The sequence below is a fragment of the Protopterus annectens genome, chromosome 5.part1 (assembly GCF_019279795.1).
Source record: "Protopterus annectens isolate FY-2018-M chromosome 5.part1, PAN1.0, whole genome shotgun sequence".
Taxonomy (NCBI): Eukaryota; Metazoa; Chordata; order Ceratodontiformes; family Protopteridae; genus Protopterus; species Protopterus annectens.
In genome coordinates, this window is record NC_056736.1 from 121,030,988 (window position 1) to 121,047,660 (window position 16,673).

Here is a 16,673-nt window from a genome sequence, read left to right on the forward strand (position 1 = left end):
ACCAATTCACTCAGACCCTTTCAACAGTCGCAGTCAGTGTGGAAGGTTATTGTGTAGCAAATTTTAATAAATTATGCTGATATGTACTTGACATGATACCGTTGTACATAAAACCCTTGCATGCTTTTTCATCAAGTATGCCATCAACATCAGATGAGGCAGAAACTCTACAGAAAATTCATGGTAATTATAGGCATCATACCTTTATGTAAAAATCAGTCTGCCTGATACAGGTCATATTATCTACATCTTGAAATATTTCTTAACAGGTTCAGCACCATAAACAACCACATGCTGTGGTTGAGAACAGCAGGCTGATATTGACAGCAGAATGACTGTCAATAATGATGCTGTAACTCTCATAGTTAGGATAAAACTTGATGACAAAGGTACCCAGAAGCACAATGTAAGCACCATGCTCAGTAGAATGAAAATAACTCTGTAGGCAGTGACGCAGGCTCACAAAGTGAGCAAAATGAGGAAATGGCATTACAGCAGGAGGCAGGAGACATAACTTAGCTCAACACCTGTTTCTTGTGTGTGACCTAAACCCCTTGGTGAATAAATTACCCTTTCAGAGGTACCAGTACCCACTGTCACAAAGCTCCCAGTCAAAGACATATTTTATAGTTAGCTTCAAAACCAGGCAAGGCCTTGGCTGCCCAGCACCAGATATGCTGTAACATCGTTCAGGCACAGAGTACTGTCACTGAGAGTCAGATAGAGATAGAGATAATTAATGCTAGTAAAGATTTACCTGACATAAACATTGGGAATACAGCTAGATGCAGGCAAGGGACTGACTGCATTGCATTTCAGATGAGTAGGTTGAATACCACATATATCAGAAGAAACTGCTACAGACATTTATGTGGATTTCCCCAAGAAGAAGGCAGCCAAGCCTTGTGAGACTTCCACAATATGTGATCAAACCTCTCATTCAAAGTCTGGGTCAAAGAGTATGGCTAGGTCAATATTACGAGGTTTACCTGAATTCAGTAGATCCCATCACTGTTGTTGTCTGGCCAACATCCTATCATCACTGGTGGGAGAACAATAAAGGGAAATGCACTGCCACTATCAATGACTGGCTGTGGCAGTTGCATGCTAGACTAGTTCATGATTATGTTGTGCAGAATGCAGAAGGCAGTAAATATTCTGCATGCAGAAGCAGGTTCATAATGATGGAACAACCATGGTAACAGAAACAGGCTAGAACAAGCCAAACACTTGCTCATTGTTCATCCTTGTCTGAGACAGGATGGTATCAGATTTCCTCAGCAGTCTGTTTTTCGGAATGTGACATAGAAGGATCTCTCACCCACTTCATCTTGCCTTGCTTTGGTAAGTAACCAGGGGACAGTAATTCTTTAGATCAGTCAGTTAAATATAGTGAAATCAGTTAAGTACTGTTTTTCTGTATCTGTGTGAATCTATTCATCTGTGTTCTTTTAATATTTCCTCTGACTGAAACTCTCGTGTTTATTGATAATAGATATTTAGTATTTCCATGTTCCTTTATTATTTATTATTAAATATATTTAATCTTTTCTTTGCAGCTTGTCCTTTAGAGAATATTTTAACCTTCAGGAGTACTTATATTTATTTGCTGACACTGTGGCCACTCCTGAAAGCTATACTGCATTGGTCAACATTACCATTTGTATTAAAATTAATTTCACTCAGTATAATTTGGTAACCTTGTATGAGCCTTAGAGTAGCTGGCTTTGCACTGTCTGGGTGGCAGTAGCTATCTTATAGTCTGGGCAGAGGAGCATAGTTAATAAATCTGAGCCAGCCTTTCCCAGGTGTGTGTGTGTGTGTGTGTGTGTGTGTGTGTGTGTGTGTGTGTGTGTGTGTGTGTGTGTGTGTGCGCGCATGTGCATGTGTGTGTGTGTGTGTGTGTGTGTGTGTGTGTGTGTGTGCGTGTGCGTGTGCATGTGCATGTGTGTGCGTGTGTGTGTGTGTGTGTGTGTGTGTGTGTGTGTGTGTGTGTGTGTGTGTCTGTGTGTGTGTGAAAATCAAATTTCAAAGAGGATGTGTGTCAGCTACTTGGAACAGCAACACAAAGCATTGGGTTCACAGAGAGAGAGGTGGAAGACTTGGCATGGGACACTCAGTTGAAGGATCAACTCTATAGCTGTGCCAGTGGGGAGTCTTACTGGGGGCCTGGAGAGGGAAAGAGAGAAACCCAAACCCCAGACTGAGTGTGTGCTTTTAAGGAAAATCGTGCTTGGTGCAGTGAGCTGCATCTGTAAAAACTGTGTGTACCTATCTTTGTTCCAAGTGAATGTCTCCACTAGTGTCAGTGGTGAGGATTTAGGTTCCTTGATTACTGGTCCAGATGGGGAATGTCACACCAGCATGTGGATGTGAAGGAGCATGACTGTTACTTGACAGTCTGGCCGTAACTGCCAGGCCCACAGCAGATGGGCCAGCAGTGGAAGTGTGTGCACTTTGGAGCATAGACATTGATGCCCGATGGGCAAGGTTGGTTCTGCTGAGAGTGGGCTTGCTTCTCCCATGTGGCAATTGTCTAAGCATAGTCAGGGCATGTAGAACTCTATTTGTTGTATGACACTGCTTTAGTATTGTGAAGGCCAGGGATTCTGCGGACCATGTCACAGATAACATACTTTCATTCTGTGCAACCAATGATGCCATTACCTCACCATATCTATGCTCCTGTCCTTCAAGCAGCACACCCTGCTGGTGTGCAAAATGATCTGTGACACAGGCAAGTGCACAGATGTCAGATCCATGTTGTTGCTGGGAATGCTCATTTGCCTGTAAGAGTAGGTGGATGTGCTCTGACACATGCCCATGCACACCAGATGCACACGCATGTCCACTGCAACGGGCAGTATCAATGTGTTGCAGAGAACTGTCAACATCCTCAGCAGTCTCAACATGGGTCTGTTGTTCACAGGCCTCATCCTGTCCAACAATGATGTCCCCTCATCATCAGAATAGCTGGACAGATTTTACTCCATATCTGAAGCTACAACCACATCCACATCACTGTCACCATATTGGCCAGACTCTAGGACCTTGTCATTGTCCTTTGTGCCAGGGGCCATGCTACCATACTGAGACACATGAGATCCCACATCAGGATTGTGGATGGGGAAGATGGCATGGTATAAGAGAGATAAACTTCAACTGTTGTAGGGAAACAAAGTCAGCATTATTAATCACATCATTGTCAGCATGGACCATTCGAACAGCATTAAAACATACAATAGGCATTACATAGACATACCACTTGTTTGTGCACTTGACAGTGATGGAGTTTGTCCTCTTAATGAATAGAAGAGCACAATATTAATGGAGGACAACAACATGAGTAACAAAATTGACAAGTATAAAAGATAAGTAATAGCATACCACTGACAAACTCTCACTGTTATAAGTTTGTGTGTTGTACTGCAGATCCAGAAGTGGTATAGTAAAGAGAAAGACAACATAGTCTTATATACAGGCAACGGAATACTGACAACATGAGTTATATGACACAGTAACAGGGGCTGCAGATACTCATGTGACATACATTGCACCAGTTGGTCAGATGAACCTCTGTAGAAAAACAGTGACATTAATATCATGTATCACTGGCCTGCTACCGATTGTTGCAACCTGTGAACCTGTTGCAGTAATATACTTGGTCTGTCTATACTTGCACCTGAACAGCCTGGGCTGCTAAGTGGATGTGCCTATAATGTATAATGTTAGAGAAATATCAATATGATAGTAAACAGCTGTGTCATGACAAGAGGCTGGGGCAATAACAGGCAGTGGTTACAGTAACACTGTATGCAGACACTCACCTGACATTCCCTGGTGTTGCATAGAAGTAGATGGGCCTGAGAACATAATGCAGATGGCATCACATGTTAATTTCACTGTTCTTTTTGTACTGTAGTTGTATGGCTACATGTCATTGCACTTACATTGATCATCATCATCCTGTGTGGATCTCTGTGCACAGTTCAATTCCACTGCTGTAAATCCAAAATGGCAATACATACATAGCATGCAACAGCAATATGTGATAATTTACTCTATAGCCATTCCTATCATGCAGAGTAAACCATAGATGTTCAACCTGGAGCTCCCTCTTTCTCTCATTTCTCCTTATTGGCTGCATGGATGATCATGCCAGAGCAGCTCCAGTGACAGGCTTCATTGCTTCTATTGTGATCTCAAAACTGCATTAATCATGTTGGTGACAGCCCACACTTAATTCCTCCATTCCTTATTCCCTGTTCATCCAAGGAGTCACTATCCATGTTGTCGCAGAGCATCTATTATAATCTCATTTTATTGTGGGGAAAAAATTGTTGTCCCTAGGTCAATTTGCCAATAGAAATACGGTGACATGCGCATGTTGATATTCATGTGGGGTCCTAGTTATGCAGATGATTATGTGGACAGCTTATGTCACAATAAACACAATATCCATTCCTGTGCAATGCAGAAATCTATGAAACACTCACTATGACATAAAGTAATGTGACATATAAAAACCTACAACAATGCCTGCATACATAACAGTTGTAAAAGAGACATAATTTGTGATTTCTGTAGACACTGCTTGTGAGAATCAAACCCCTTAGACTACAACATACCTCTCATCCTCTTAGCTCAAGAAATCTGGACAAAGCTTAAAATAATGGGGGGAGGGGGTTCAAAGGCCCAAAATCAAGACAGAGTTTAAACTTTTGTCTTCTAAATTTAGAAAGTTGCTAGAATAACAGTTTTTGTGTTGGCATGTATTTTCTAAAGAATATAAAGTCTGAAACGCAAATGTATGGCATTATTTAGTGACTTCAAACCTCAGAAATTTGCAGAAAACTACAAATTCTGTATGGGATAGACCGAAAATATAAGGCAAAACTTTGGACTTTCTCCAAAAATTAGGACAGTCGAGAGGTATGTCTGTTGAATGGAGAGCCAAACATAACAGCATCATGCCACAAGAGACACCGCCTGGATGCATTTCAGATACATATGTGGACAGCAAAAATGTGTGTTGTTATAGCTGTAATGCAATTGTTGCCTAAACAGACAAACATTCAAAAACACCTCAGATTAGCCAGGATATTACTGAGAAGTGAATGCCATCCACTTCAGCACAGAGTATCTGTAAATTATCAGTTGAACATCTTAATTTTGGAAAGCCTCAGTATCTGTAAGCAGGCCACATATAGTATAGATCCTTTTTTTGTAATGAACCTGTAGTTATAAGACTTATTTTAAGGTGAATAGATACCCATTCCAGTAAAAGGAAATAGCACATGCAGATATTGTCGGAATCCATAGGTTTCCATATATAAAACTCAAAATGTATGGAGTCACCTGCAAAATATACAGATAACCCATAAATCTTTCTTTATGTACTGTTCACTTTTGCTATGTAAATTGTCTATGCAACTGCATATGGGAAATTACTGCATGTCCTTAATGCAGATGTCAGCGCCTGTATGCCTACAGGTAAATCAAACACTACTCCAGGAAGTTATAAACATTTGTCTTACAGCACATATTTTCCATAAAAATAAATGCAAACAGATGTATTTGAGAATGAGTAATGTAAACATAGGTATATAATGAGTTAATATTCAAAAAGAAATGCTAACAGGTGCCATTAATATTCCCCAAAACAGAAATGCTAACAAGTGCCAATTTACCTTATCAGCTACCTATTACTTGGGTATAAATCAAAATGCATCCAGGTTTTAAGTACCATTTCTGTCATGCATAATTAATGAGGTTCATTAAAATACAAGGTTTTTGAATACCATTTGTGCATGTCTGTATAAGTTCTCGAAGTTTAGTACATTAACCAATAGCTTGGCTTAACAGGAAGGTTCTCAGTTCAAGTACCCAATAGGTATCATTAAACAGGAACATGTGTAGCATGTGCATGTTATTTTCCAATGATCTGATAACTTGACATAAGCACCAGTTGTAAATATTGATTTTCATACATTTACAGAACAGACCATTGCTACCTGAAAACTGAGTAGGACCTCAGTGAGCAATTTTCAAATCTGACTGCATTTTACTTTGGAATATCGATATTATCAAAATGGCTACTTCCAGGAGGCTTTGACATGTCTGGATGCCAATTGAACTGAGGAGAAGACTACCCAGATGTTGACCTTCTATGTTGGAGTGGAGCATTGGATCAGACCCAGGCCAAGGAACTTCATGAAGATCTACAATTGGAACCAGATTGTAAGGGAGTAATAATGATGTATGGATTGAATGCAGGTTATGCTACTGCTACAATGACCTGCACTGGAGATATGCAGAGTAGCTTCATTGGAGGATTGCTGAGGTTCAGAGACAGATGGTGGATGTCTACAGTAAGTGTCATAATACTATCTATACCTAGGTACCCCTATGGAATTTTCAGATATAGCTGTGCCCAAAAATATCAGATACGTTTTTTCTAACTAGTGAGTAGGTGTTCTGACGATTAGCTTATCCAGATAAATGAGAAGTGGTGCCTAATCTCCATATAAATATGGATTCTATTCCCATGCTGTTGATTTATTTACTAATGTTTATAAGGTAGATCATACTGAACACTGCTGATGTCCATCTGTTTTCCAACATATAATGACATCATGTCACATAACCAGTATAGTCATGTGTCACTGATGTCTATAGGATCTGGATCGCTGATGACTATTCATTTCATAGTTATCTGTTATGCTACAAATGTGTCACCTATTCTACTTCTATATGTGTGAATATTAACTCATAAATGCCTTCTTTAATTCATTCCTCTTAATAAAGTGAACATTCTTATTACAATCTCATTTGTTTAAGCCAAAAGGAGTGCCTGTCTGACTGCTTACATACATCTTTTCAGTTATGTGTTGACAGCTGCTATTTCTTTAGATGATAATGTCCATTAAAGTATTGGATGTTTCAGTATTTATTCATTATCAGCAATAATATGGAAACATACATGCAGTACCTGTTTGTTAAAACTAAGCATATGCTACCTGTTAGCTTTGCCTGTAAAGAAACAGATAGGCATACCTGTTTTTTTGGTCTGCTGTGTGTTCAAACCCACATAGAGGAAACATTGTTATTATATTGTTATGTTTGTGTAATTCACACATTGTTGAATATTCTTCTCTACATAACTGCTTACTGATATTAGCATTTATTTTGTACATAGTTACAAATAACTCATTTATTTCTTGAATTACTATGAATATCTTCATAATCCATATTGTTCTGTTAACAGCACCTTTTTAAGTACAGCATTACGTGTAAAGCTTGCTACAGACTTTTATATGTCTGACAAAAAGTTTTGTGGAATATGTTATTATTTTCAAAATTGCTATCTAGTGTGAGTTTGTTATTCATTCCATGATGTACAGTGCCTTTAATGTCTCTGTAGAGAAAAGCTAGGTGATACATGACACTGTCCCACTGTTTGAGGGATGAAAAGTTTCACTTGCTATTGCTGGTTGTGACCGTGGTGTTGACATGAATTCATTCTTATACATTATTTACCTATATGCCCAGCACATCATCCTTTTTTTGAAACCCTAAGCCATGATACACATTAACAACTCATATCTGCATCTTTGTAGTCACAACAGACATTCTCAGGCAAAATGGATTAACTAGGTTTATAGGCGGCAAGGTTAGAGTGTTGCCAGAGATTGGTGCTGCAGGTTTACATTTCAGGTCCTCCTGTGCTTGTAAAATTGCAAAATAAACATGTGATTCACTGAAGTTCCTCAAACATAAAGCTTTTAGAACCTGATCTGAACAATGTATAAAATAAGAAATTTGATACAGTATATAGTTTAGTTGAATTTATACTATCTGTAAAGCGTATAAAATACTAACCAGGATAAAGTATCCTCTAAAAAAACAGATAAGTCCAAAAAATATGTATAAAGAGGATACACCACGACAATCGAAGCCAACCAAATCACCAGCAAATATATTCCAACTGCAGAAATGTTCCAAAACGAAGTTTATTGAGGCAAAAAGAAGAGAGACAGTAAGCGCTTTCATGTCACCAGGACGCTTCATCAGATTTAATTAAGTCCCTGTATCAAACATGTTATATAATAATAAAAGAACTCCTATTGGGTAGCGACTATAAAAGTTCATACAATAAAAAGCTTAATAATTGGTTCACATGAAGGGAAGGAGGGAAAATTTCAACACTTCATACTCAATAACATTTTAAAATACATAATATTATAATATAAAATTTTATATATATATATATACAGAAATATCTATAAAAGTAATAATAATCTATATAAATTATCTGATAATATATATAAATCCATCAACCTTTAAAAGGTTTGTCTATTAAAAATGGTCTCAAAGAAACTTTGTCATTAAGGCCATGGCCCCTATCTGCTGCTAACTTAATTATCCACTTTACTTCTTTCTTTTCTGTGCTATTACGCATGCATCCTAGCCTCTCTGTCCTATAAATATGTTCTAATACTATAAATTGAAAAACATGTGTACTATCTCTTTGAAGAACATGATTAGCCAAAGCATTGAGTTCAATTCCTTGTTAATAGCATATACTTGTTCTCTAATACGTACTCTCAAGGTTCTAGTGGTCATACCTACATAAAAACTTTGGCATTTTGTACATTAACCTAGGTAAACCACATTCCTACTCTTGCAATCCGCATATTTATTGAACTCATATTTCTTCCCTGTGTCTGGATGTACAAATTCATTAGAGTTTTTAATATAGCTACATTGACTGCATGTACGACAAGCATGTGTGCCTTTCCTTTGGGAGTGTATACCATCTTGTCTCATATTATCATAACATAACAGTCTCTATAAAGACTTGGTATTCTTGTAACTAAAAGATGGTTTGTCTCCTACTATTTGCTTAATATTGTCATCCTTTATCTATTATCATACCTTTTTGGGAGGTGAACAAACCTACTTGGAGCCCTCAGTATCAGGGAAGGAAAAGGAAAACTTCGGAAGGTCAGTTAGAGTTTCAACGCAAGTCGTTGAGACCTGTACAACGAACTTAGTAGTGAACATTTCAGACTATAGACTGACAGAATATGAGTTTTCAGTATTAAATAGAGGTCTTTCTTTCATTCCCTCACAGAATGTGGATGTGAGTGAACTTATTGTTGACATGAAACAGTTTATTAGAAATGTTGCTTTAGCATTGCAGTTTAAGAATGACAATACTGCTGATAATAGTGTTCAGTTTAAGAAACCTTCTGTGTATATACCATCTTCACATCCATTATTAGAAAGTTTTGAAAAAGCTTGCATGAATGATTTTTTGCTACAATTTGAGAATACTAACACTAAACCTGAATTATTTAATTTAACAAGATTAGAAAAGATAGCACTAGATAATTTAAAAAAGAATACAGATATAGTTATCAGACCTGCTGATAAAGGAGGAGCAACTGTGGTTCTAGATAAAACTTATTATGATATGAAGATTACAGAGCTACTTAGTGACAATAACACTTATATTCCACTTGATTCTATAGGTTTAGAAAAACTTATTAAAGCTATGCATGCTGATTTATATGACATGCTTATGTGTGGTATAATAGATGAGAGTTTATATTATTATTTTTTAGTTGAGAAACCTCTCATTCCATTATTTAGAGGTCTTCCAAAAATACATAAGGACATGAGTTGTCCACCATTTAGACCCATTGTATCAGGCAGAGGTTGGCTGACGGAGAGTATCTCAATCTTCATAGAGAAACAGCTTAGGCCAACAGTGAATAAAACTACACATATTCTTCGTGATACTCAACATTTTCTGGAAACTTTAGCCAATTATAATATGAACAATGAAGTGAATGAATCTGATTATTTAGTCACACTGGATGTGACAGCTTTATTCACAAGTATACCGAATGATATAGGGATAGATTATTTGAGGTTATTCTTATTACACAATGATATGTCTAACAACAAAGTCATTATGATCACCATGTTGTTAGATTTGGTGCTGTCGAATAATGTTTTCACATCACAAAGTAGCTACTACCTTCAAGTCAAGGGAGTAGCAATGGGCACATCATGTGCCAACTCCTATGCTAACTTGGTTTTAGCATATTGGGAGTCCACTTATATTTTAGAACACTCTCTATTCTCAGCATATTAGATGTTATAGAAGGTTTGTGGACGATGTCTTTTTGGTTTGGAGAGGGGATTTAACTACTCTTAACGAATTTATTACATATGTAAATGGTACCACTCGTTTTAGAGCTGACCAGTACTACCTCACAAATAAAAATTGAGTTCTTAGATGTTCTACTTAAGAAAGCAAATGGGACACTTACAACAGAGGTTTTTAGCCTTGTAGAAGGAATGCTATACTCCATAGAGATAGCATGCATCCTCCTCACATATATAGAAATATTGTCAAAATCAAGCAGCTCGTTTTCTAGAATTACTAGTGAAGATTCGTGTTAGTTGAAGCTATTGAGAACATAGAAGCTGAATTTATAGACAGAGGTTATCATAAAGAGAACTCATTAATCTACAGAAGATAGACCGAGAAGGAAAGGATAGGCCATACTTACATATGACTAGGTCTTTACCGGAAAATACATACAGTAAAGCTATTGGTAGTAATAAAAAAAGGATAGCTATACCTTATACTAATAATAACACCTCTATAGTTAATACTATTAAAAAACATTGGAACATTCTACAGCTTAATGACAATATTAAGCAAATAGTAGGAGACAAACCATCTTTTAGTTACAAGAATACTAAGTCTTTAAAGAGACTGTTATGTTATGATAATATGAGACAAGATGGTATACACTCCCAAAGGAAAGGCACACATGCTTGTCGTACATGCAATCAATGTAGCTATATTAAAAACTCTAATGAATTTGTACATCCAGACACAGGGAAGAAATATGAGTTCAATAAATATGATTGCAAGAGTAGGAATGTGGTTTACCTAGGTCAATGTACAAAATGCCAAAGTTTTTATGTAGGTATGACCACTAGAACCTTGAGAGAACGTATTAGAGAACATGTATATGCTATTAACAAGGAAAATGAACTCGATGCTTTGGCTAATCATGTTCTTCAAAGAGATAGTACACATGTTTTTCAATTTATAGTATTAGAACATATTTATAGGACAGAGAGGCTAGGATGCATGCGTAATAGCACAGAAAAGAAATAAGTAAAGTGGATAATTAAGTTAGCAGCAGATAGGGGCTATGGCCTTAATGACAAAGTTTCTTTGAGACCATTTTTAATAGACAAACCTTTTAAACATTGATGGATTTATATATATTATCAGATAATTTATATAGATTATTATTACTTTTATAGATATTTCTGTATATATATATATATATATATATATATATATATATATATATATAAAATTTTATATTATAATATTATGTATTTTAAAATGTTATTGAGTATGAAGTGTTGAAATTTTCCCTCCTTCCCTTCATGTGAACCAATTATTAAGCTTTTTATTGTATGAACTTTTATAGTCGCTACCCAATAGGAGTTCTTTTATTATTATATAAGATGTTTGATGCAGGGACTTAATTAAGTCTGATGAAGCGTCTGAGCTTACTGTCTCTCTTCTTTTTGCCTCAATAAACTTCGTTTTGGAACATTTCTGCAGTTGGAATATATTTGCTGGTGATTTGGTTGGCTTCGATTGTCGTGGTGTATCCTCTTTATACATATTTTTTGAATTTATACTATATTTGCGAAAATTTAATTTGGCGCTACATTTTCAGAATGGGAAGGAGGTACTAAAGAGACAGGTAAGTTCACGCCTCCAATGCATAATACCCTAGAAGTCTATGAAAAAGTAGTGACAGATGAGTTATACAAATATCAGGAGGTGAGTAAAAAACCTGGATGAAATATAATCTTAGCAAAAGAGAACATCAAATTTTAAGTGAGCTATGTAGCAACAACAATATATGTATAATGAAACCTGACAAGGGTAGAGGTATCGTCTTATACGACACCAGTGACTATATTAACAAAATTCACGATATTTTACATAATTCAGGGAAATATGAAGAATCTTCAATTAATGAAATTAATATAGCCCATCGACGTATCGACTCTTATTTAGAAGAATTTTTATTGGATAATAGAATAGATATAGAAGTATATACATTTTTACGGGTTGAATTTCCTGTTCTTGCCACTATTGTGGGAATACCTAAAGTGCATAAAAATTTGGATGACCCCCCCCCCCCATTTCGCCCAATAATATTTGGCAGTAAGGACAAAATGTTCCCATTTGGTATGGTGATTGACAGATGGTTGAAACCGATATATGAGAAAGTCCCAAATATACTTAAATATTCTTGGGACTTTCTTAGTCGGTTGAAAGCTCCTTTGTGGATGGATGATTTAATATACTTAACCACTGATGTGGTGGATCTGTTTTCATGTATACCCAAGGAAGATGGTATGATAAGATTTAGTAATAGTATACAGAGATACACACAGTTTGAATGGGACAAAGTTGGTTTACTTGTGGAATTTATGAGCTTAGTTTTGGATAACAACTATATATACTATGAAGGAGAACATTACAGGCAAACTAGGGGGGTTGCTATGGGGGCCGCTTGTGCCCCCATATATGCCAATTTAGTCCTACTTGATTGGGAGGATGAACATATATTTAAGAATGCAATGTACAAATATGTCAAATGTTATGTCAGGTTTTTAGATGACATATTTATTTTGTGGACTGGTACTGTTGAGGAGATGGGGACTTTTGTTGAGCACTTGAATAAGTCGAGTTGTTGTTGTTCCTTCGACTTTTCCCTGTTAGGGGTCGCCACAGCGGAACTCCGGTCCGCTAATAATTGGCAGTAGATTTTCACGGTGCCGAGGTGTCAGCTCGACGCCCAACCTTCAACGGATGCATGCCAATTCATGCATGTCTTTCGAATGCCATTCAACCATGGGGAGGACATGGAGACTCCACACAGAAGGCGCTCCATCCAAGAATCGAACGAGAGAACCTCTTGCTGTGAGGCAACAATGCTACCACTGCACCACCGCAGCTGTAATACTTGAATAAGTTGAGTACATATCTTAAATTTACATATAATTACAGTAGTAAGGGTGTATCTTATTTGGATACTTACACTTAGTCTGTGTCAAGTGGTTTTCAGTCCATAATCTATAGAAAAGAGACTTTTAGTAATTCTTATTTAGAGTATTCCAGTTGTCATGCTATAAGCCAGAAGAGAAGTATATTTAAGGGACAATGCATAAGAGCCGCACAAATGACCTCAGTTTTCCAGGAGATGGTGAATGAATTAGGAAATATTGGCAATATGTTTAGAGAGAGGGGATATCCTAACGCACTTTTTGATGATATTACCAAACATGTGAAGTGAGAGTGGGGGGAAAAATATAAACCCCTGTTGGGGGTGAAGATGGAAATAGTGACTGGGACCCCCAATACTGTGGCTACTGAGGAGATTAGTAACTCTACCAGAGCTTGTGTTTTGCAATACAATCATCATCATCTCCTTTCGGCTGTTCCCGTTAGGGTCGCCACAGTGGGTCATCTGTTTCCATTTCTTCCTGTCCTCTGCATCATGCTCTTTCACACCAACCGCCTGCATGTCCTCTCTCACCACATCCATAAACCTCATCTTAGGCCTTCCTCTTTTCCTCTTACTGGGCAGCTTCATCCTTAGCATCCTTTTCCCAATATACCCAGCATCCCTCCTCAGCACATGTCCAAACCAACGCAATCTCGCCTCTCTTGCTTTGCCTCCAAACTGTCCAACCTGAGCTGACCCTCTAATACACTGATTCCTAATCCTGTCCATCCTAGTCACACCCAGTGCAAATCTTAACATCTTTAACTCTGCCACATCCAGCTCTGACTCCTGCCTTTTCGACAATGCTACCGTCTCCAACCCATATAACATAGCTGGTCTCACTACCCTCTTGCAGACCTTCCCTTTCACTCTTATTGGTACCTGTCTGTCACAAATCACTCCTGACACTCTTCTCCACCCATTCCACCCTGCCTGTACTCTCTTCTTCACCTCTCTTCCACACTCACCATTACTCTGAACTGTTGATCCCAAGTACTTAAACTCATCTACCTTTACCAACTCTACTCCCTGCATCCTCACCATTCCTCTACCCTCCCTCTCATTTACATACATATATTCTGTTTTAGCCCTGCTGACCTTCATTCCTCTCCTCTCTAAAGCATAACTCCACCTCTCCAGGGTCTCCTCAACCTGGTCCCTACTCTCACTACATATCACAATGTTATCTGCAAACATCATAGTCCACGGAGCCTCCTGTCTAATCTTATCTGCAACCTGTCCATCACCACTGCAAATAAGAAAGGGCTCAAAGCTGATCCTTGATGTAATCCCACCTCCACCTTAAACGTATCTGTCACTCCCACTGCAGTCCTCACCAATGTCACACTTCCCTTGTACATATCCTGTACCACTCTTACATACTTCTCTGCCACTCCTGACTTCTTCATACAATACCACAACTCCTCTCTAGGCACTCTGTCATATGCTTTCTCTAAGTCCACAAAAATACAATGCAACTCCTTCTGACCTTCTCTGTATTTCTCCAACAACACTCTCCGAGCAAATATTGCATCTGTAGTGCTCTTTCCTGGCATGAAACCATACTGCTGATCACTAATCATCACCTCCCTTCTTAACCTAGCTTCCACTACTCTTTCCCATAACTTCAAGCTGTGACTGATCAGTTTTATCCTTCTGTAGTTACTGCAGCTCTGCACATCACCCTTATTCTTAAAGATAGGTCCCAAAACACTTTTTCTCCACTTTTCAGGCATCCTCTGACTTTCCAAAATTTCATTAAACAATCTGGTTAAAAATTCCACTGCCATTTCTCCTAAGCACCTCAATGCTTCCACTGGTATGTCATCTGGGCCAACAAGATAGAAAGGAATGGGAATATTTTGAGATGTGATGAAGGTGAACACAATAAACTAAGGAATAAACCTCATTTTGTTTACAAGACGGGATATAATTTAAAAAGAAAATTTGAAACTATTTTTACAAATAGCAAAAATGATAGGTGTGAGGGGGGTACTAGTAAATGTGGACACTGCAACCAGTGTCATGCAGTGTTAGAAGACAAAACCTAATTATTAGTTAATGTTAATAGAACGGTAATTAAATTTAGGAAAGTAAACTGCCAGACACAACATGTAATTTACTTAGCTAAATGTATTAATTGTCCAAGTTTCTATGTGGGCAAAACTGATAGATGCCTCAGAAATAGAATATATGACCACCAGTACAGTATTAAGAGAAAAGATTTGAACAATGCCTTATACAGGCATATTAAAGGGAGTGCTACTTGTTACACTTTTAAATTTGCCATTTTAGAACAGCTTAGGATTAGTCTGTGGGGGACGGTAATGTGAAGGTGAAGCTGGGAGAAAGAGAAGTGAAATGGCAAATTTTACTCAATGCCACTACACCCCCAGGCATTCATGATAATATACCCATTAAACCTTTGTTAGAAGCAAGAATATAGATTTTTATCAATTCGTATTTATTGTATTAATATTTTGTATAAATATGGTGTAGTTAGAATGTATTGTGTTATCTATCTGATTTTAACCAGTATTATTTATTTGTTTTTTAAAAAAAACGTTTTTATTAGTGAGTATTTTAACAGTTTTCTAGCTAGGATGTCTTTTTAAGTATTCACCTGTCATGCATATCTATGAAGGGAATGAATATGTATTAGATTAATTGATTGTTCAATGTGATTGGAAGTAGGTTGCTATTTAATCCAGCACAATAATAGAATTAGTGTTCTGATGACATCTACTATGGGTAGATGAAAGCGCTTAACCAATGGTTTATTTGTTGTAATAAAAGTGTATGCATTTTACGGCCCGAGCTCCTGAGCGTATTTTTAGGGAAGTGATACTGAAACCAGCATTTTAGACGTATTATTTGGTGGATTTGAGTTGACTTTCACTGGTGTGTGTTGTTATTTTCAGTGTATATCCTTGTTATTTAAGGATTACATCATTCATAGTTGCTCTTTTCTTTTTGCAGGCCATGAGGACAGAACCTGAAACCATGTACTCTGTATCATGCAGATGCACAGGCTTGAGGAGCAGTGGAGAGAGAGAAAGGTATGTTGTTTAATTTTTATGTTTTGCCTGTATTTTTTACACTACCATGCATTTTTCTTAGTATGCCATAATACCCATCATCCATCAGTAAGGTAAGTGCTATAATCACACTATACCTGTGCTTACAAGTTTGATTTAAATACAAATATGTTTAAATATTCAATAAAAGCAAGCCATGTTTTCTGAAGATAGGTTTTGAAATGTAGGCCACAACCTAAATAGCAGTTGAGTTTGTGTGACTATCATATATAGGTTAAGGACGTTGTTTCACATATTCATTTGTAGTGCTTTGATTGCTGTTTCTAATGTGCGTGTTGGCACATATGGATGCAGTTCACCATGACTGAACTGTTGAACATAGCCTGCCTATTCATACAGTGAATGGGTATCTATTGTGTCACATTCATGCTGTCATTGGCCATTGATAGACTGTATGGCATACTTTTCAGACTGGCATTGCTTCTGCCTACAATACCTTCTTTTT